Source organism: Tachyglossus aculeatus, chromosome 1, assembly GCF_015852505.1.
Source record: "Tachyglossus aculeatus isolate mTacAcu1 chromosome 1, mTacAcu1.pri, whole genome shotgun sequence".
Lineage (NCBI taxonomy): Eukaryota > Metazoa > Chordata > Mammalia > Monotremata > Tachyglossidae > Tachyglossus > Tachyglossus aculeatus.
Window position 1 is genome coordinate 85,116,788 of NC_052066.1, and position 23,182 is coordinate 85,139,969.

At 43.7% G+C, this 23,182-nt stretch overlaps 1 protein-coding gene and 1 non-coding gene across 2 annotated transcripts in view; both read right to left on the minus strand.

Annotated features, from left to right (window-relative positions):
* The window catches only part of RBP1 (retinol binding protein 1), a 70,142-nt gene that overhangs the window by 9,682 nt on the left and 37,278 nt on the right, over window positions 1-23,182 (minus strand). The window lies entirely within an intron of this gene.
* On the minus strand, window positions 2,040-2,177 carry LOC119936755. Its single transcript, XR_005453839.1, has one exon. It is a non-coding gene; the product is annotated as a small nucleolar RNA SNORA7 (small nucleolar RNA).

Sequence of the window (23,182 nt, forward strand, 5' to 3'; positions counted from 1 at the left end):
ACCTCAGTGCTTGGCACATAGTAAGCCCTTAACAAATACCATTATTACTATTATTATTATTAACTTCTTGGGGCCTCAGTTACCTCATTTGGAAAACAGAGATTGAGAATGTGAGCCCCACCTGGGACAGGGACTATGTCCAACCTGATTTGCTTGTATCCACCCCAGCGCGTAGTATAGTGTCTGACACATCGTAAGCACTTAAATACCACAATTATTACTATCATACATAGCTTGACCTAATGATGTTGCACTTCGCAAGGGGTCTCTCAAAGTCCCTTAGCACTGGACACAAAGGACCAGCGTAGGAAACACGCAAAATCCTGGCCCAGGCACAAATCCATGTGTGCTAGGGAGATTGTGAGCCAAAGAGAAGTTTTGTTTAGCTAGTAAGCACCCCAACCAGGGCGCATTGGCCAGGGGCCATTCTTGGCCCACCCTACTATCTAGAAGAACCTCTATTTCCAAGTTGGGCCAATTTCAGAGGTTCAAAGTTCTTAGGATACAGCACAGGCCTGGGATTCAGAAAGACCTAGATTCTAATCCCAGCTCTGTGGTGTACCTGCTTTGTGACCTTGGGCAAGTCACTTAACCTCTCTGTGCCTCAGTTATCGCTTCTGTAAAATTCAATCATTCATTCAATCATATGTATTGAGTGCTTACTGTGTGCAGAGCACTGTACTAAGTGCTTGGGAAGTACAAGTTGGCAACATATAGAGACGGTCCCTACCCAACAACGGGCTCACAGTCTAGAAGGGGGAGACAGACAACGAAACATATGGACAGGTGTCAAATCAGAATAAATAGAAATAAAGCTAGATGCACATCATTAACAATATAAATAGAATAGTAAATATGTACAAGTAAAATAAATAGAGTAATAAATCTGTACAAACATATATACAGGTGATGTGGGAAGGGGAAGGAGGGAGGGCAGGGGGGATGGGGAGGAGGAGAGAAAAAAGGGGGCTCAGTCTGGGAATTAAGGTTGTGAACCCCATATGGGACACAGACTATGTCCAACCTGATTATCTTGTATCTATCCCAGTGCTTAGTGCAGTGTCTGACCCCGAGTAAGCGTTGAATAAATACCATTAAAAAAAAGCAACTGTTTGGGCCATGTAGTGGTTAATCTTGCCTCCAGACTAAGACAATGTGCAGGAAAGTAATCTGTGCAAGATAACACCCCTAATGTTTTTCTCTGAAGAAATATTGAAATCATTATTATTGAACGCTTACTGAAAAAGGCAAATAATAAATCCTAAATAACAACAAGGCTGAGTCTGCATAGCAGCATTAACACACAGCTTTCCTATAATAACGGGGTTGTGTTCTTCCAAAATCTCTGTTAAATTGCTATAGTCTTTTAGCCCAAGCTGGTGCGTATTGTCCGGAAAACATTCTCTGATTGTGTTCTTGTTGAAAAGAGTGTTCCTAACACGTGGTAAGGCAGAACAGAGTATACCTTTGTCATTCTGAGAGTGCTTCTCTGCTCTCCAACTCCCCTATTCCAACTGGTTTTGTCTGAAGAGTCCACGTACTTGAAGAAAAGCTGGACTTTGGGTGAGCTCACAGCAAGCCATTGTATGAATGATTTTTTTGATCCCACGAACAACAACAGAGAAGGAGAAATACGCTGAAAAACTTGGCTGCTCTACTCCAGGACAGGTGGTTGCCAGCCTGTGGGGTCAGGGCATGGAGGGAGATGTGGCCTTCTCTCGTTGCTCTACCCAATAACGGGCCCAGACCAATCACTGACTGAAATGTAGAGGCGACACTGTGACACGGCAAATAAAAGGTCTTGTCTTTTGCTGTCGAGTTGTTTCTACCCCATAGAAACACCACAGACACACCTCTCCCAGAACGTCCCGCTCTCCTTCTGCAATCACTCTGGTAGTGTATCCAAAGGGCTTTCTTGGTAAAAATACAGATGTGGTTTACCATTGCTGCTTTCCGCACAGTAAACTCGAGTCTCCGCCCTTGACTCTCTGCCCTCGACTTTCTCCCACGCCGCTGCTGCCCAGCATGGGTGAATTTTGACTTGTAGCGGATTGCCTTCCACTCGCTAGCCACTGCCCAAGCTAGGAATGGAATGGGTAGGCCTCTGCTTGATTCTCCCTCCCATAGTCGAGACTGGTAGAGTACTAGAAACTCTCCAGGTGCAACCCTGAAAGGGGAAATAAAAGGTGGTCGCTTTGAATCGCAAGCAGAGAAGCAACACGCAGAAGGCTGCAACGTCAGCGGTCCGTGCCTAAAGCAGCACGGACTAAAGCACAGCAGAGCCAAGCTGCCAGGAACTTCTCCAAACCTTCCGACGTGGGATCAGCGGGATGGGCTCCCTTGACCAGCAGACCGGAATCGGACTCTTGTTGGAGTGACCGTAAGTGAGTGTGTGTATGTGTCACTCCCCTGCACATGGGCTAAAAAATTAAGTAAAGCTTCCACAGTAACGTTGGTGGTTTGATTCTTCACTTGTCCCAGAATGTCCAGTGTAGGAAATTCCTGGTCAGTAGGAACTAGGGGTTCGTGACATTATCCAGATGAGCTGCTTCATTAGTCAAATAATTTAGAATGGAATCCTTGGAAACCAAAAAATCTTACTCCTCCCATACTTAAGATTTCGTGTCTAAACCAGAAGCATTAAAATAACGCAGACTTTTCAAGGTTGTTCATGTCTGCCCACACACGGCACAGGGCAAGGACTACCTAAGCCTGCATGCTGGGATTGCACCTGGAATTGGTGCTGGCACTGATCCCTTCCTCGCTTGAGGGGCATTTGGTTCCGTTCCCCGGTTTGGCGGTGTGTTACTGCACAAAATTGGGTGAAAAAGTGATTTTGCTTTATTGAATATCGGCAAGGAGGGCTTGCCCGGCAAGCAGAGGAGTCTCTAAGCTCATTTTTTGGTTGCTTTTGCTACTGGACGATCACTTAACCCTCAGAACAGGGTTTGTGTGTTTGGCCGAGTCCAGCTGCAAGCTTAGTACACAGGCTCAGGTATTTGCCCTGTGCCGCATGTGGGCAAGTACGAAAAACTTTGCAATGTCGGCGTTAAGTGCTTCTGATTTAGACCCAAAAGCCTAAGTATGGGGAGAGTGAGGCTTTTTTGGTTACCAAAGATTCCATTCTAAATTACCTGAATAATGAGGCAGCCCATTTGGATAATGCCAGTATCTAAAGTCCCGCTTTTCTTCAAGTATGTGGACACTTCAGGAAAAAGCAGTTGGAATAGGGAGTAGGAAAGCACAGAGGCGCTCCCAGAATGACCTAGGTGCATTCAGTTCTGCCTTACCACGTGTTTGGAATAAGCATTTCAGCTAGAACACAATCACGGAACATTTAGAGAAGCAGTGTGGCTCAGTGGAAAGAGCATGGGCTTTGGAGTCAGAGGTCATGGGTTCGAATCCCGGCTCCACCACAAGTCTGCTGTGTGACCTTGGGCAAGTCACTTAGCTTCTCTCAGTCTCAGTTACCTCATCTGTAAAAATGGGGATTAAGACTGTGAGCCCCACGTGGGACAACTTGATCACACTGTAACCCCCCCAGCGCTTAGAACAGTGCTTTGCACATAGTAAGCGCTTAACAAATGCCATCATTATTATTATTATTATTATTACCTGGACAATATGTGCCAGTTTGGGCTAAAAGACTATAGCAACGTAATGCGAATTTCGGAAGAACAGCACCCCAAGTTACAGGAAAGCTGGATGTTAAGGCCGATATGCGCACTCGGCCATGTCGTTATTTACGATTTATTATGTGTCCTTTTCAGTAAGCGTTCGATAATAATGATTTCAGGATTTCTTCAGAGAAAAACATTAGGTTTGTTATCATGCCCAGATTTCAAAACGGTGTCATTTTACTGGCCTTTCGAAGGTGGACAAATCAATTTCAAGTCCTTAAATGGAAGTCACAGAGAACTTTTAACACTTGTTAGAAAAGCAGCGCTCTAAGTGGCACATGAATAACCCTTAAAAGACAAGCAATTTCTATGCAAAATGAAATGGGAGGTGTGGCTATATCATCTTACATTGTGAAGATTTGAACACGCATTATCAGTTAAATAGCTCACTGTCTCAAAATTTAGCAAGGGATAAACACTTAGGAATTTGCATGGTGGAGGGTACGCTTTGACTGACATGGACTAGAGGACTTCGCCAATTAAGCACTCTTTCCCTGGCTCCCTCTCCCATCTGCGTCATTTCTCTCTTGGGTCTGTGACCTTTGGGCATTTGATATTCAGTGCTCGGCACATAGTAAGCACTTAAAGACCATCATTATCAGTATTATTCACCCCACCCTCAGCCCCACAGCTCTTACGTACATATCTATAAATTACATATTATGAATGATTAATTCATATTAATGATGATTATGATGGCATTTGTTAAGTGCTTACTATAATAATAATAATAATAGCATTTATTAAGCACTTACTACGTGCAAAGCACTGTTCTAAGTGCTGGGGAGGTTACAAGGTGATCAGGTGGTCCCACGGGGGGGCTCACAGTCTTAATCCCTATTTTACAGATGAGGTAACTGAGGCCCAGAGAAGTTAAGTGACTTGCCCAAAGTCACACAGCAGACAATTGGCAGAGCCAGGATTTGAACCAATGACCTCTGACTTCAAAGCCATGCTCTTTCCACTGAGCCCTGCTGCTTCTCTGTGTGAAGCACTGTTCCAAGCGCTGTGGGGGATACAGGTGATCTTCTAGTCTTCTAGACTGTGAGCCCACTGTTGGGTAGGGACCGTCTCTATATGTTGCCAACTTGTACTTCCCAAGCGCTTAGTATAGTACTCTGCACACAGTAAGCGCTCAATAAATACAGTTGAATCAGGTTGTCCCACATGGGGTTCACAGGCTTAATCCCCATTTTACAAATGAGGTAACTGAGGCACAGGGAAGTGACTTGCCCAAAGTCACACAGCTGACAAGTGGCAGAGTCAGGATTAGAATCCATGACCTCTGGCTCCCAAGCCCGTGCTGTTTCCACTGAGCCACGCTGCTTCGCCATTTTCCCTTCTAGACTGTAAGCTCATTGTGGGGAGGGAACATGTCTATTATAAAACAAAATTTTATTTTGTTAGTATGTTTGGTTTTGTTCTCTGTCTCCCCCTTTTAGGCTGTGAGCCCACTGTTGGGTAGGGACCGTCTCTATATGTTGCCAATTTGTACTTCCCAAGCGCTTAGTACAGTGCTCTGCACATAGTAAGCGCTCAATAAATACGATTGATGATGATGATGATGATGTCTACCAACTGTGTTGTACTGTACTCTCCCAAACACTGAGTACAGTGCTCTGCACACAGGAAGCATTCAATAAATACCATTAATAATAACAATGATGATAACGGACGAAAAGAGAAATGCAACCTCGTTAAAAGAAATCTGCTTTTTGGTCTCAGACTTCAAGCAATCATGACAGCCTGTATCTGACACGACATTGCATGGAATGCTGATAGAGGAATAAATACCAGCTAACCCACTTCGTTCCTGAGTACCTTTGGCAAAACCTCACAGGTAAAAGAACTCTTGATGGGAAGAAGAGGAGCCAAATTCCCTGTCACTTTATTAATCCAGAGTTCATTTTCCTCTCTCCTCTTGCTTACAGTACAAACTCAGGACTGGGACATCTCCTTTCATTTAAGCTCTATTAAAAAGCATTAATTCTTATATGGAGACAGAGCAACAGCTACACATGATTAAGCCCACTCAGGGGAGACTTTAAACTAAACAGATATGCAAACAGAATCACTAGAATTGAGTGTTGGGGTCAAACATCATAGAGCACTGCAAGTGACCTCATTCTACACCAGCCTGAACCAGGATGAGCCTCTGAGTGTTCAAAAGGCTCTTATTTTCACTGTGATAGTGCCTAGGCTTTTTCCAAGGCCAACACAATCAATCAATCAATCAATCGTATTTATTGAGCGCTTACTGTGTGCAGAGGACTGTACTAAGCGCTTGGGAAGTACAAATTGGCAACATATAGAGACAGTCCCTACCCAACAGTGGGCTCACAGTCTAAAAGGGGGAGATGGAGAACAAAACCAAACATACTAACAAAATAAAATAAATAGAATAGATATGTACAAGTAAAATAAATAAATAAATAAATAAATAGAGTAATAAATATGTACAAACATATATACATATATACAGGTGCTGTGGGGAAGGGAAGGAGGTAAGATGGGGGGATGGAGAGGGGGACGAGGGGGAGGGGGGAGAGGATCAAATCAAAGATACTGTTCTTCCTTCTCTTTTCAAGAAAACAAATTATCTACCCACCTTCCTCCACCTCAAACCATCTTTCAACTTAAACAGGATACAAATGAATCTAGAGAAAATAAATTATTTCTAGCTTACGGTATCTCTGCAAATCCTTAAAATGCTAAATAGAATATTCATTTAATCATATTTATTGAGCGATTACTGTGTGCAGAGCACTGTACTATGCACTTGAGAAATACAAGTCGCCAACATATAGAGTCGGTCCCTACCCAACAATGGGCTCACAGTCTAGAAGGGGGAGACAGACAACAAAATAAAATACGTAGACAATAGGCAATAGGCAATATGACAAAGAAAGGGGTCACTCAGTAGACAGGGGATTATCATTATTAGTGTTCACAGTAGGTGTTTTTAAAGTTCTTTTCGTTAAAGATGAAGACAGTTTCCTGTACTCCTGAGTTTCTTCTTTTTAGAGCCGGATTACTTTTATCAGCAGATATGCACCATGCTGCCATGGTAATCAGCAATATTGTTCCCTCTCTCCCCCACGCTTCCTAGCAGAGAGAGTAAGCAGGGTATGTGGGCTCAGGAAGGAAGCTATTGAAGATAATTAAAGTGAAGTTCCTAACAAACACTGATGAAAACATGTGCCCAAAGGACCCATACCCAGGAAAGGATGCATCAGGAAAAAAAAAAAAAAACCAACAGCTCAACAGCAGGCCACAGAAGGTTTCAGATACCAGGGAACAGAACAAAAATAGACCAAATTGAATTAAAATTGAGAACTGAATTCTTTTGTTTTTTAGTTTCAAATTCAATTCACCCTCTTTTATTCCAACGAGAAATTCTGGCAAAAAATAATGCCCCAAATCTGCTTCAAGCTACCCTGTTCTACCACCTGGATAAATCTCAGTGTTCCTGCTGAGAACCCAACCTGTACATGCGAGTTGGTTGGGTGGTTTAGGTGTAGCTTTCTGTCTGAGGCTGGGGAATGGGCTGAATGACCTCACTGGGTCTTCTCCAACTTTTAGGATTCTCTGACTAGCCGCTCGTGGTTGAGGAACAGATGAGATGTAAAGAGAATGGGGGGATTTCGAGTGATTTTTAAAAATACTCAGTTTCATTGGGTTTACTCATTCATTCATTCAATCAATCATATTTATTGAGTGCTTACTGTGTGCAGAGCACCATACTTAAGCACTTGGGAAGTACAAGTTGGCAACATATAGAGATGGTCCCCTACCCAACAGTGGGCTCACAGTCTAGGAAGGGGAAACAGATGATAAAACAAAACATATTAACAAAATAAAATAAATAGAATAAATATGTACAAATAAAATAGAGTAGTAAATACGTACAAACATATATATATATATATATATATATATATATACACATATATATATATATACATACAGGTGCTGTGGGGAGGGGAAGGAGGTAAGGGGGGGTATGGGGAGGGGGAGAAGGGGGAGAGGAAGGAGGGGGCTGTCTGGGAAGGCCTCCTGGAGGAGGTGAGCTCTCAGTAGGGCTTTGAAGGGAGTAGGGCTTTGCAGGTTTTCTCACCTGACCTGTAGTCAGAGCCATGCTAGACCTTCTTCTAGATTGTGAGCCCATTGTTGGGTATGGATTGTCTCTATTTGTTGCCAAATCGTACTCTCCAAGTGCTTAGTACAGTGCTCTGTACACAGTAAGTGCTCAATAAATAAGATTGAATGAATAAATGAGAGGGAAAATATACCATCCGGCTGTCAGAGACGGTGATAATAATGAAAAGCCTTCTTGGCACAAAACCACTGCCTAACCCCCTTTCCACATACCCCTGTTAGCAAGGAGAGATGAGAAGCGGCCCTGAAACTGTAGCGTAAACTGTAAATTCCTTGTGGGCAGGGAACGTGTCTAAGCACATGTCTAACCATTAAGATGTGTGGCTTAGTGGAAAAAGCACAGGCTTGGGAGTCAGAGGTTGTGGGTTCTAATCCTGGCTCGGCCACTTGTCAGCTGTGTGATTTTGGGCAAGTCATTTCACTTCTCTATGTCCCAGTTACCTCATCTGTAAAATGGGGATTAAGACTGTGAGCCCCAAGTGGAGAAATCTGATTACATTGTATCTACCCTAGCACTTAGAAAAGTGTGAGTTCCCAGTGTAAACTCATAGTAAGCGCTTAACAAATCATTATTATTACTAACTCATTGTTTTGTACTCTCCCAATAATAATAATAATGATAATGATAATAATAATAATGATGATAATGGCGTTTGTTAAGCGCTTACTATGTGCCAAGCACTGTTCTAAGCACTGGGGGGATACAAGGTAATCAGGTTGTCCCATATGGGGCTTACAGCCTTAATCCCCATTTTCCAGATGAAGGAATTGAGGCACAGAGAAATGAAGTGACTTGCCTAAAGTCACACAGTTGACAAGTGGCGGAGCCAGGATTAGAACCCGTGACCTCTGATTCCCAAGCCCATGTTCTTTCCTCTGAGCCACGGTGCTTCTCCAAACACTTAGTACAGTACTAGTACAGTGGAGAAGCAGTATAGTGTAGCGGATAGAGTGTCGGCCTGGGTGTCAGGAGGTCATGGGTTCTAATCCCGGCTCAGCCAGTTGTCTGCTGTTTGACCTTGGGCAAGCCACTTCAATTCTCTGTGCCTCAGTTACCTCATCTGGAAAACAGGGATGAAGACTGTATGCCCCACATGGGACAACCTGATTACCTTGTATCTACCCCAGCGCTTAGAATAGTGCTTGGCACATAGTAAGCGCTTAACAAATACCACCATTATATTCCCTGGGCCTCAGTTACCTCATCTGGAAAATGGGGATTGAGACTATGAGCCCTATGTGGGGCAGGAACTGTGTCCAACCTGATTTGCTTGTATCCACCCCAGCGCTTAGTACAGTGTCCAGCACATAGTAAGCACTTAATACCGTAATTATTACTATTATTGTATTGTTGTATTGTAGTCTTCCGAGCGCTTAGTACAGTGCTCTGCACACAGTTAGCACTCAATAAACATGATTGACTGACAGACACTGTAAGTGTGTAATACTACTGCTTGACCGACCAGAGTCTGCAATGACAGCTGTAAACAGGAGGGAAAGTTGTAATTGATCAATTAATCATATTTAGTGAACACTTACTGTATATAGAACACTGCACTAAGCATTGGGAAAGTGCAATTCAACAGAGTTGGTAGACAAGATCCCTGCCCATAAGGAGCTTACAGTCTAGAGGGGGAGAAAAATATTTAAATGAATTTACAGCTAAGTACATAAGTGCTGTGGGACTAAAGGTGGGATGAATATCAAAGACTACAAGTCGAAGTGCCTAGGTGACAAAGAAGAGAGAGGGAGAAAAGGGAAATGAGGGTTCAGTTGGGAAAGGATTCTTGGAGATTTGATTTTAGTAAGGCTTTAGAAGATGGGGAGTGTGGTGGTCTACCACGTATTTACGGGAAAAAATTTCAGGCCAGGGAGAAGACACGGTATGAGGGGTTGGTGGTGAAATAGATGAGATCGAGGTACAGTGAGTAGGTTGGTGGTAGAGGAATAAAGTGAATAAGTCAGGTTGTAGTACCGTCGCTTAGTGGAAATAGCACAGGCTTGGGAGTCAGAGGACAAGGGTTCTAATCCCGGCTTGGCCACTTGTCTGCTGTATGACCTTGGGCGAGCCAATTCATTTCTCTGTGCCTCAGTTACAGGGGATTAAGACTGTGAGCCCCACATGGGACAGCCTGATTACCTTGTATCCACCCCAGTGCTTAGAACAGTGCTTGGAACATAGTAAGAGCTTAACAAATACCATCATTATTATTAGTAGTTGTAGGAAAGGTAGGAGGAAAAGGTGAGCTGACCGAGTGCTTTAAAGCCAGCGGTAGTAGGTTTCTGTTTAATGCTAAGGTGGATGGGCAGCCCCTGAAGGTTTTTGAGAAGTGAGGGGCTCTGAACTAAATGTTTCATTAAAAAAATGATCTGGGAAGCAGAGTGAAGTATGGACTGGAGTGGGGAGAGATAGGACACTGGGAGGTCAGCAAGGAGGCTGACGTAGTATTCAATTCAGGAAATGATAAGTGCTTGGATCAACATGGTAGTAGTCCTATTCTTCATCAACACTCACTCCCTTAAAGAAATCATTCACTCTTTTGGGTTCAACTACCACTTTTATGCAGATGATTCCCAAATCTCCATATCCAGCCCTGATCTCTCTCCCTCTCTGCAGTCTTGCATTTCCTCCTGCCTTCAAGACACGTCTACTTGGAAGTCCCCCTGACACCTCAAACCTAACATGCCGGAAACAGAACTCCTCATCTTCCCACCCAGACCCTGAACCCCCGGTGATTTTCCCATCACTGTAGACAGCACCACCATCCTTCCTGTCTCACAAGCCCGAAAAATTTGTGTTATCCTTGACTCCTCTGTCTCATTCAACCCACATATTTGATGTCACTACATCCCATTGGTTCAACCTTCACAACATTACTAAAATCTACTTCTCCATCCAAACTGCTACCATGATGATCCAAGCAATTATCCTAACCCATCTCAATTACTACATCAGCCTCCTTACTGATCTGGTTGCTTCCTGTCTCTCCCCACTCTAGTCCATACTTATCTCCACTGCCCAGATCATTTTCCTACAAAAACATTCAGTCCATGTTTCCCCACTCCTCAAGAACCTCCAGTGGCTGCCCATTCCAACTCCACATCAAAAAGAAACTCCTTACCTTTGGCTTTGAAGCATTCAATCACCTTGTCCCCTCCACCCTCACCTTGGAGGAGATGTGCCTTCAATAAGGTATTGAAGGAGAGGGAGTAAACTAGGGTTTAGTAATGGAAGGCCTCTTGGAGGAGATATGATTTTAATAAGGTTTGAAGGTTGAAAGAGTGATTATCGTCCGATATGAAAGGGAAAGTAGTTCCAAGCTAGAAGTAGGATATGGTCAATGGAGTTGACGAGTCATAGAAAGCAATAGGATTGGTTAGGAAGTGAGAGGAGTCGATAAGGTTATAAAACTCAGCCTTTCCATCCCAGGTGTGTCTGTCTGTCTCTCTCTCTCCCCCCCCACCACCCCGTCCTCTTCAGACTTTCCCATCACTGTAGACAGCACCATAATCCTTCCCAACTCACAAGCCCGTACCCTAGGCATGATACTTAGCTCCTCTCTCACTGAACCCACATATTCAATCCATCACCAAATCCTGTCGGTCCCACCTTCACATCACTAAAATTCTCCCTTTCCTCTCCATCAAAACTACCACGTTAATATAATCACTCACCCTATCCTGCCTAGATTACTGCATCAGTCTCCTTGCTTACCTCCCAACCTCCTGCTTCTCCCCACTCCAGTCCATATTTCACTACGTTGCCCAGATCATCTTTCTACAGAAACATTCAGGACATATCACCCCTCTCCTCAAAAATCTCCAGTGGCTGCCTATCCACCCCCATATCAAACAGAAACTCCTCACCATTGGCTTTAAAACACTCCATCACCTTGCCCCCCTCCTACCTCATCAAGCTTCTCTCCTTCTACAACCCAGCCTGCACACTTCACTCTTCTGGTGCTAACCTTCTCATTGTGCCTCGATCCCATCTGTCTCTCCGCTGACCCCTGACCCACGTCCCACCTTTGGCCTGGAATACCCTCCCTTAAATTCACCAGACAATTACTCTCTCCCCCTCCAAAGATTTACTGAAGGCACATCTCCTCCAAGAGGTCTTCCCATACTAAGCCCTACTTTTCTTCATCTCCCACTCCCTTCTGCACCCCTGACTTGCTCCCTTTGGTCTTCCCCCTGGCCAGACCCACAGCACTTATTATATCTGTCATTTTATCTATTTGTATTGATGTCTGACTTCCTCCCTCTAGACTGTGAGCTCACTATGGACAGGAATTCTCACTCTTTTTTGTTGTGTTGTACTTTCCCAAGAGCTTAGTACAGTGCTTTGCACACAATAAGCACTTATAAATATGACTGAATGAATGAAATTATCCAGTGAATTCAGGCCCCAACCATGCCCTGTATATTGTAGTAGAACTTCTTTTTGAGGCTAGAAATAGTTATTCAGAAAAAGAGTGTAGTTTGGGGCCTCGGTCAATTGGATAATTTCCCTGTGTTTACAGAAATGATCATGTGAATGAAGCCCCAATATTAACATTTAATTATTTGGTTTTGAAGGCAGCTTAGGAGAGTAATTGCTGTCTCTGAAAACAATACATTAGTTCTTCATTGATATGTGTGCCTCTTCCTGTATAAACAGAGGATCAGTTGTTATTTCTTTGAAAGCCAAATTTTCTCCGTTTCAGGCTTAGTTTGATGCTATCTAAAATTACCATCTGATCTCAAAAGAATAAGAGGAAAGATTCAGTCTCCACTAAATCTAATGCCGAGCCTTTGCTGGAGGTAGAAATCTGCTAAAGCTACACTACATTTTTAAGGTAATTGTACCTATCAGTTGGGAGTCACTAAGCAAATATTCTGGTTGAACAAAGAATAAATAAGTTCTAGTGGAAAAGGAATTATTTGTTATCTCCAAGTTTAAAACTCAGCAGGACCCAAGTAGGGCTTCCTCCTGAATGTCTGAATCATCATAGTTTGTCTTCATAAGCATGTTTAATCAAAAACACAACTTCTTTAAAATTCCTACAATATATTCCTAATGTTAGGACCATGCTAAGTGCAATGCTTATGCTTTAATAATGATGGTATTTATTGAGCGCTTACTATGTGCAAAGCACTGTTCTAAGCACTGGGGAGGTTACAAAGTGATCAGGTTGTCCCATGGGGGACTCACAGTCTTAATCCCCATTTTACAGATGAGGTAACTGAGGCACAGAGAAGTTAAGTGACTTGCCCAAAGACACATAGCTGACAATTGGCAGAGCTGGGATTTGAACCCATGACCTCTGACTCCAAAGCCCATGCTCTTTCCACTGAGCCACGCATGCTTCTCACGCTGCTTTTGCTTTGGCATAACCGGGCAGATGGCTTAAAGTATAATTTAACAAGAAGTTCGTGAAGAGTGTTACTAAACAAAATGAATTCTAAGGATCTGGGTTCTAATCCCAGCTCGGCCACATGTCTGCTGTATGACCTTGGGCAAGTCATTTCACGTCTCTGTGCCTCAGTTACCTCATCTGTAAAAAATGGAGATTAAGTGTGTGAGCCAATGTGGGACAGGGACTGTGTCCAAACTGATTGACTTGTATCTACCCCAGTGTTTAGAACAATGCTTGGCACTTAATAAGCACTTAACAAGTAATTATAATACATTGGTATTTGTTAAACGCTTACTATGTGCCAAGCACTGTTTTAAGCACTGGGGTAACTGCAAGGTAATCAGATTGTCCAACGTGGGGCTCACAGTTTTACTCCCCATTTTACAGATGAGATAACTGAGGCACAGAGAAGTTAAGTAGCTTGCCCAAGATCACAAAGTGGTGGAGCTGGGATTAGAATCTGCATCCTCTGACTCCCAAGCCTGGGCTCTTTCCGATAAGCCAAGCTGCATCTGTACTAAGCGCTGGGGTGGATACAAGCAAATCGGGTAATCAATCAATCAATCAATCGTATTTATTGAGCGCTTACTGTGTGCAGAGCACTGTACTAAGCACTTGGGTAGTACAAGTTGGCAACATATAGAGACAGTCCCTACCCAACAGTGGGCTCACAGTCTAGAAGGGGGAGACGGAGAACAAAACCAAACATATTAACAAAATAAAATAAATAGAATAGATATGTACAAGTAAAATAAATAAATAGAGTAATAAATATGTACAAAGATATATACATATATACAGGTGCTGTGGGGAAGGGAAGGAGGTAAAACGGGTAGTCCTTTGTCTAATGTGGGGCTTACAGTTTAATCTCTATTTTACAGATGAGGTGACAGACAGAGAAATGAAGTGACTTGCCCAAGGTCACATATTAGACACATGGTGGAGCCAGGATTAGAACCCATCACCTTATGACTGCCAGGCCTTGCTCTATCCACTATGCCATACTGCTAATTATTATTAAATGTCATCATTATTATTATTTCCAGCACTTAGAACAGTGCTTTGCACATAGTAAGTGCTTAATAAATGCCATTACTATTATTATTATTACCATTGTTATTATTAATAAGGAGAGGCTGCCATTGCTAAGTAATTGGGTAGGCTTACGCTGATATCAAAAAAGAAAATATACTGTTCTTAGTAACTTGAGGCAAAATGACCAACCATTTTAGAGATTTGGGAATGCACTGTCAGTAAAACAGTTAAATGGAAAGAGGATAAGTGGAGGGGTGGCTTAGAGGAAATAATAGCAATAATCGTGGTATTTGCTTGGTCTTTACTGTATGCCAAGCACACTTCTAAGAGCTGCGGTAGATACAGGATTAAAAGGTTGGACACAGTTCCTTTCCCACACGTGGCTCACAACCTAAGCAGGCAGGAGAACAGGTACTTAAATGAGGAAACAAGGAAGTTAAGTGACTTGCCCAAGGTCACACATTCATTCATTCATTCAATTATATTTATTGAACGGTAACTGTGTGCAGAGCACTGTACTAAGTGCCTGGGAAGTACAAGTCGGCAACGTATAGAGACGGTCCCTTCCCAACAAAGGGCTCACAGTCTAGAAGGGGGAGACAGATAACAAAACATATAGAAAGGTGTCAAAATCGTCAGAACAAATAGAATTATAACTCTATGCACATCATTAATAAAATAAATAGAATAGCAATCACACAAATGGCAAAGCCGGGATTGGAACCCAGGTCCTCTGACTCCCGGGCCTGTGCTCTTCCCACTAGGCCATGATTCTCATTGTGAACTTGGGACCTGTTAGGGATCTACTCGTGATCCGAGCAGCCTTTCTCCACTCAGGTCAGGGGTGGAAAGGAGCTGAGTTCTGTGGAAATGGTGGTGTTGAGGGTTCAGTTGGTGAGTCAAGAGAAGAAAGTTTGGGTATAGAGACCCAATGGGGCATCATGGCTTTAGAAAATTCAAGGGGGTCAAAAGATCAGAAGTCTCTGTCGGGGAACAGGCCAGAATTGAGGGAAAAATATGTCTGGGAGAAGATGCAGGTGAGGATGTTGTGGTTCCTATAACTTTAGTTTTTGATTCTGGCATTTTAAATCAATTAGTGGCATTTATTGAGCAGTTCTGAGTGCAGAGCACCATACTAGCGCTCAGTAAAGTACAATACAACAGAGTTGGTAGGCACAGTACCTTCCCACAAGGAGTCCACAGGGATAATAGGTAGCATGGCCTAATGAATAGAACACAAGCCTGGGAGTCAGAAGGACCTGGGTTCTACTCCCGTCTCTGTCACTTGTCTGCTTTGTGACCTTGGGCAAATCACTTAACAATACAACAGAGACTGTAGACACAATCCCTGTCCTAACAGGTGCTTACACTTTACAGGGGAGACAGACAGGAGAATAGATTCAGAATGGGGAAATAGCAGAGTATAAGAATATTTACACAAATATCGTGGGGTTGGGTGAGTGTCAGAGTGCTACACTGTGTCAAAGGATACACAGTGAAGTGCAGAGTTGACACAAAGGGGAAGGTGGTGAGGGAAAATAAAGGGCATAGTCTGGGAAGACCTGGTTCACTGGGGGAAGGGAATGCATCTGTTTATTGTTATATTGTAGTCTCCCAAGTGCTCAGTACAGTGCTCTGCACAGTAAGTGCTCAATAAATATGATTGACTGAAAGATTGAATAAAAGATGTGACTTAAGTAGTGTTTAGAAGATAAGGGGAGTGGAAGACTATCAGATAGAAGGGGAGGAGGGAGATCCAGGCACAAAAGAGAACATGGACAACAGCTAGGCGGTGAGATAGATGAGACTGAGGTACTGAGAGAAGGATGGCATTAAAAGAGTGAAGTACTTGAACTGGTCTGCAGTAGAAAATCAGCTAGGTAAAGTAAGAAGGGGAGAACTGATTGAATGCTTTAAAGCCGATGGTAAGGAGTAGCTGATGCAGAGGTGGATGGGCAACCACTGAAGGTTTTTGAGGTGTGGGGAGACATGACCTGGAAGTTTTTAAGAGAAATTATCTGGGCAGCAGAGTGAAGTATGGAGTGGAGTGGGGAAAGACAGGAGGTAGGGAAGTCAACAAGGAGGCTGATGCGGTAATCAAGGCGGGCTAGGATGAGTGCTTGGATAAGCATAGAGCAGTATGGATGGAGAGGAAAGGGTGGATTTTAGCAGTGTCGTGAAAGTATAACTGACAACGTTTGGCGACAGACTGAATTCGTGGATTGAATGAGAGCAATGAGTCATGGGAAGTGCCTAAATTATGAGCTTGTGAGACAGGGAAGGGACTACAGTCTACAGTGATAGGAAAGCCCCTTCCTTCCTCGAGCCCCTTCCTCTCCCACTCGTCCCCCTCTCCATCCCCCCATCTTACCTCCTTCTCTTCCCCACAGCACCTGTATATATGTTTGTACATATTTATTACTCTATTTATTTATTTATTTTACTTGTATATATCTATTCTATTTATTTTATTTTGTTAGTATGTTTGGTTTTGTTCTCTGTCTCCCCCTTTTAGACTGTGAGCCCACTGTTGGGTAGGGACTGTCTCTATATGTTGCCAACTTGTACTTCCCAAGCGCTTAGTACAGTGCTCTGCACACAGTAAGCGCTCAATAAATATGGTTGATTGATTGATTGATTGAAAGTCGGGGGAGGACAGGGTTTAGGTGGGAAGACGAGGAGTTCTGTTTGGACACGTTCAGCTAGAGGTGTTGGTGGGACAAAGTGGGCAGAGCACACAGTCAGAAGAACCTGGGTTCTAATCCTGGCTCCGCCACATGTCTGCTGTGTGACCTTGGGCAAGGCACTTAACTTTTCTGGGCCTCAGTTACCTCACCTGTAAAATGGGGATTAAGAGTGTGAGCCCCATTGGGGACAGGCACTGTGTCCAACCTGATTAACTTGTATCTGCCTCAGCGCTTAGAACAGTGCTTGGCAGGAGGAAATGCAGGACTGAAGAGGAAGGAGAGAGGACAGAGTTTTTGCACCATTCCACCTCCCACCTCTTCCCCTTCCTTTGAAGCCTGTGTATCATCCACCTCTACTACCCATTTCAGTTACTAGTCACAGTCATCTACCACTCCCCAGGCTCTTCCTGCAACTTTCTGAATCATTTTGAACACTGGGATTCCTTCTCCCTTTTTCCAGACCTACAATCAGATATAATAATAATAATAATAATAATAATAATAATATAATAATAATAATAATAATAATAATGGCATTTGTTAAGCGCTTACTATGTGCAGAGCATTGTTCTAAGCGCTGGGGAGGATACAAGGTGATCAGGTTGTCCCACGTGGGGCTCACAGTCTTAATCCCCATTTTACAGATGAGGGAACTGAGGCCCAGAGAAGTTAAGTGAGTTGCCCAAAGTCACACAGCTGACAAGTAGCGGAGCCGGGATTAGAACCCATGAACTCTGACTCCCAAGCCCGGGCTCTTTCCACTGGGCCACGCTGCTTCACGCTCCTTATCATGCTCATGACTCCCCTATTTTCCCCCCAAACCCTCTCTTGACCACGTTCCTCTCCAAACCTAAGCCCTCTTTTCCTGCCATGATCCTGGACTGTCAGAAGAGGACGGAAGTGAAATTCCCCAACTCAGGATTGACCCATGCCTACATTGATCCTTGAGGACTTCAGTGTTCACGTGAATGTCCCAGACAAACTTTCTGCAACCCACTTCCTCTCACGTCTCAACTCCACCAACCTCCTGCTCCATCCGACCTCACTGACTCACCCACATCAGTGCATTCCCAATCTCATCAACTCTAGTCACTGTACAATTTCTATCCTCACCAACTCTGAAATCCCTCTCTCAAATCGCAACCTCATCATCTGCCTTCTACCCCACACACCCACCCCCTGCAAATATGTCCTGTTTCTCCAGGGAGACCGCCAATCTTTTGACCGACCCCCTTTCCAATTTTTCAAAGTCATACCCCATTTGGTCTCCCTACCCAATCTGCCTTCTCAACATTACCCTCTCCTCTGAATTCAACTCCCTCACTCCTCGTCCCTTCGCCAATCTCATACCACAAACCCACAATCCTGGATGACCTCTACAGTACACTTCCTCTGCTCCTGGGCTCAACCTGTAGAGTGCTGCTGGCAGAAATGCAGACCGACCTTGTTCATTTCAAATCTATCTTCAACTGTGCGAACTCTTCCCTCTCCTCCTCCAGGGACCTGTATTACTCCTTCTTTATTGACTCCAAAGCCTAATGCCAGAAACCGCTATTTCAGACTTTTAACTCCCTTATAACCCGTAACCCGTCATCCACAGGTGCCACCTTTATATACTTTATTGATAAAACTGAAACCATCAGGTGTGAGCTCCCTCAAATCTCCTCTGCTCCTCTCCAATCTCTTTGTTCTTCTTTCCCCTCTTCAACCCTCCCATCTTTTCCAGCAGTATTCATTCATTCATACAATCGTATTTATTGAGTGCTTAATGTGTGCAGAGCACTGTACTAAGCACTTGGGAAGTTCAAGTTGGCAACATATAGAGACGGTCCCTACCCAACAATGGGCTCACAGTCTAGAAGTATCTCAAGAGGAGATCTCTCAACTCCTCTCAGAAACTACACCCTCCATCTGTGCTTCCAACTCCATCCCTTCTTACTTTATCACGGTCATTGTGGGCACAGGAATGTGTCTGTTTATTGTTGTATTGTGCGCTCCCAAGCTCTGCACACAAAAAGTGCTCAATAAATACGACTGAATGAATCAAAACACTCGTCCTCTCTGTGACTGCCATTTTCAACCTTTCACTTTCCAATAGCTTCTTCCCCACTGCTTTCAAACTTACTCATGTCTCTCCTATCCTTCCCCAAAACACGCTTCCTAACTCCGTTCCTCTCCAAATCTGATTAAGCCCTCTTTTCCTACCACAATCATGGACTGTAGGAGGAGGATGGAGGTGAAATTCCCCAACACAGGACTGAGACTGAAAGAATTTCCTCCCATGGCTCTGGAGGCTCCAGGAGAAGAGGAGGATCTGGAGAGTTTGGGTTTAGAATTGATCTACTGGAAAGAGCCCAGGTCTGGGAGTGAAAGAACCTGGGTTTTAGTCCCAGTTCCTCCACTTCTCTGCTGTGTGACCTTGGGAAACTCACTTCACTTCTCTGTGCCTCAGTAATCTCAGATGTAAAATGGGAATTAAACCATGAGCCCCACATAGTACATGGACGGTGTCCAACCCAATTATTCTGTATCTACCCCAATACTTTGCATAGTGTGTGGCACATAGTAAGCACTTAGCAAATGCCAATAAAAATAATACAATCACAGGCCTCATGCATGTGGACTATTTGCCAACTTGTACTTCCCAAGCGCTTAGTACAGTGCTCTGCATACAGTAAGTGCTCAATAAATACGATTGAATGAATGAATGAATGAAATTTGCCATCAAAATCTGTGTCACCAATTTAGGTCATCAACAATAGCATTTATCAGCCGAAATGGGTATTACGATCAAGCAAGTTAAGCAGGCATGGCCTATCAAACCTTGTCCAGAAGAACATAATTTCAGAAGAAATGGCAACCGACTGCGACATTTCCTAGATGCGAGCTTGAGCCCTTTTTTTACCCATCACTGCTCTTTATTCACAAGCTGTTTTTCAGTTGTTCAATGTCACATCCATGCTCCGGTGGTTAACTGCCCTTGATAGCATTTAATTGGCTTTCATGGGCACACTCCATGATTGCCTGCTCTTCAGTAGGAATGGGACGGAACACCACCATCCCTAGGATGTCCAGCGGGAAGCGAGAGACCAACATTAAATGGACATAGCAGCTAACCACACAACTTTCAAATGTGACAATATGGATTTACTAAATTCATCACTTTAGCAAAAACGGCCAGGAAGGTGGATGACAGCTGTGCTCCTACTAACTGCGGCTGCTGTTTTCATCCTTTTTTTTGAATCAATACAGCTTTCTTTCAAAAAGGTGGTATGAAACCACTAATACTATTGTTATTATGGTATTTGTCACATAGTATATGTGACAAACACTGTTCTAAGTGCTGGGGTAGACACAAGTTAATCAAGTTAGACACAGTCCCCATCCCACAAGAGGCTCACAGTCTAAGTAGGAGGGGGAATAGCAGAAACAGAATAGGAGAATAGCAGAATAGGAGAAGCAGTGTGGCTCAGTGGAAAGAGTGAGGGCTTTGGAATCAGAGGTCACGGGTTCAAATCCTAGTTCCGCCAATTGTCAGCTGTGTGACTTTGGGCAAGTCACTTAACTTCTCTGGGCCTCAGTTACCTCATCTGTAAAATGGGGATTAAGACTGTGAGCCCCCCGTGGGACAACCTGATCACCTTGTAACCTCCCCAATGCTTAGAACAGTGCTTTGCACATAGTAAGTGCACGTAAATGCCCTTATTATTATTATTATTAATAGGGCATTGCATCCTTATTTTATAGTTGAGAAAACTGAGGCACTGAGAATTTAAGTGAGTAGCCCTAGGGTACACAGCAAGCATAGGATTAGAACCCAGGTCCTCTGACCCCAAGACCTGTGCTTCCACACAGGAATTTTGCAATTAACCAGTAACCACCACTGCTCTTGGCCCATGTTAAGATACATCTTCCCCCTCCCCTGAAAGCTGGTTTCAGGTTTCGTGAACTGGATACACAAAACATCAGAGAGCATTTCCGTTCCAGCTTCACATCTCACATTTTAGAAGCAGCCTAGCCTAGTGGAAAAAGTATGGGCCTGGGAGTTGGAAGGCCATGGGTTCTAATTCCAGCTCCCACCACTTGTCTGCTGTGTGACCTCAGGCAAGTCTCCGTGCCTCAGTTCCTTCATCTTTAAAATGGGGATTGTGACTATGAGCCCAACATGGGACAGGGACTGTGTTCAAGCCGATTTGCTTTTATCCACCCCAGTGCCTAGCCCAGTGCCTGGCACACATTAAGTGCTTAACAAATACTATATACTATACTATACTACTATATACTGTATACAAATACTATATATACTAAATACTATAACAAATACTATTTATTATTATTACATTATGATGGGAGGCCCCCTTGGGGTTGCCTCATTCTAGGGTGGGTGAGAGCCCCTCAAAAGGGAGTGTGGAGTAGGGTGGCACTATGGGTTCTGCCATCCTGACAGGTGTCTTTGCAGCAGTTGCATGTTTCATGAGTGAGAGACAAGTGAAGAGGACTATTTTAGAAAGCTATACATACATGGGATCCCATTACCAGCAGGGATTGTGGAGATGGGCTGGGCACAAAAGTGAAGCGGCTTGGCCTAGTGGAAAGAACACAGGCCTGGTAGACAGAGGACCTGGGTTCTAATCCGGACTCGGCCAATTGCTTGCTGTGTGACCTTGGCCAAGTCACTTTACTTCTCTGTGTCTCAGTCTCCTCCACTGTAAAATACCTGTTCTCCAAGGGGAACAGGGCCTTTGTCCAACCTGTGTAGTTTTATTTTCCCCAGGGCTTAGAACAGTGCTTGACACAGAGTAAACTCTTAACAAATACCCTTTAAAAGAAACACACACACACACACACACACACACACACACATACACTTGCTTGGACAAATATACATTCAGTCACAAACACATATGTGCGTGTGACTCCTTGGTTCCTAGGTACCTGTAGAAGTTGGATTTAATGGATGGGAATTGTGACTTCTCCAGAGTCAATCAATCAATCAATCACTGGTTTTTATTGAGTGCTTACTGTGTGCAGAGCACTGTACTAATTGGGAGAGTATAATCCAATAGAGTTGGTGGACATGTTCCCTTCCCACAAGGAGCTTGCAGACCCCTAAACCTTTTGGGTTTCATTATCTCCCAGGATCATTTCTAATATCCTTCCCTGCAGCCTGTATCCTTCCAGGGTCAAAGTTCTGAGCCTGTCTTGTGTCTTGCCCTAACAGAAAGATGGCTCAAACCTCCATCCCTAAAATAATTGTGGGGCATCTTAATAATTTTGCCATTCATGAATCAATCAACTGTATTGAACACTTACCATTTACACAGCACTGTAAATGTGCTTGGGAGAGAACAATATAAAAGAATCAGTAGGCATGTTCCCTGCCTTCATTGAACTTACAGTCTAGGGGGGAGACAGACATGAAACAGCGTGGCTCAATGGAAAAAGCACGGGCTTTGGAGTCAAAGGTCATCGGTTCAAATCCCGGCTCTGCCACTTGCCAGCTGTGTGACTTTGGGCAAGTCACTTAACTTCTCTGTGCCTCAGTTACTTCATCTGTAAAATGGGGATTAAAACTGTGAGCCCCACATGGGATAACCTGATCACTTTGTAAACTCCCCAGCGCTTAGAACAGTGCTTTGCACGTAGTAAGCGCTTAATAAATGCCATTATCATTATTATGAAAATAAATTATGATGTAAATAAGTACTCTGAGGGTAACAAACCAAGTACAAAGGTTACACAGAATGGAGAGGGAGTAAGGGAAATGAGAGGTTAATCAAGGAAGTCCTTCTATTATGCACATACTATGTTTCAAGCACTGTACTAAGTAAGCACTGGGGTAGATTAAAGATAATCAGGTTAGATATAGTCCCTACACTACATGGGCGTCACAGTCTAATTAGGAAAGAATAGGATTTAATTCCCATTTTACAGATGAAGAAAGTGAGACTGATTTATGCGTATATATACATATATATATATATATATATATATACACACACACATACAAATAATATTATGCTATATGGTGTCTGACTGAATGTAGGGCATTGTAGAGATCATGAAGATGTTCAAGAAGAAGACAGAACAAGTGGCATGGCCTAGTGGATAGAGCATGGGCCTGGGTGTCAGAAGGACCTGGGTTCTAATCCTGGCTCTGCCACTTGTCTGATGCGTGACACTGTTAGCCCCATGTGGGGCAGGGATTGTGTGCTACCTAATT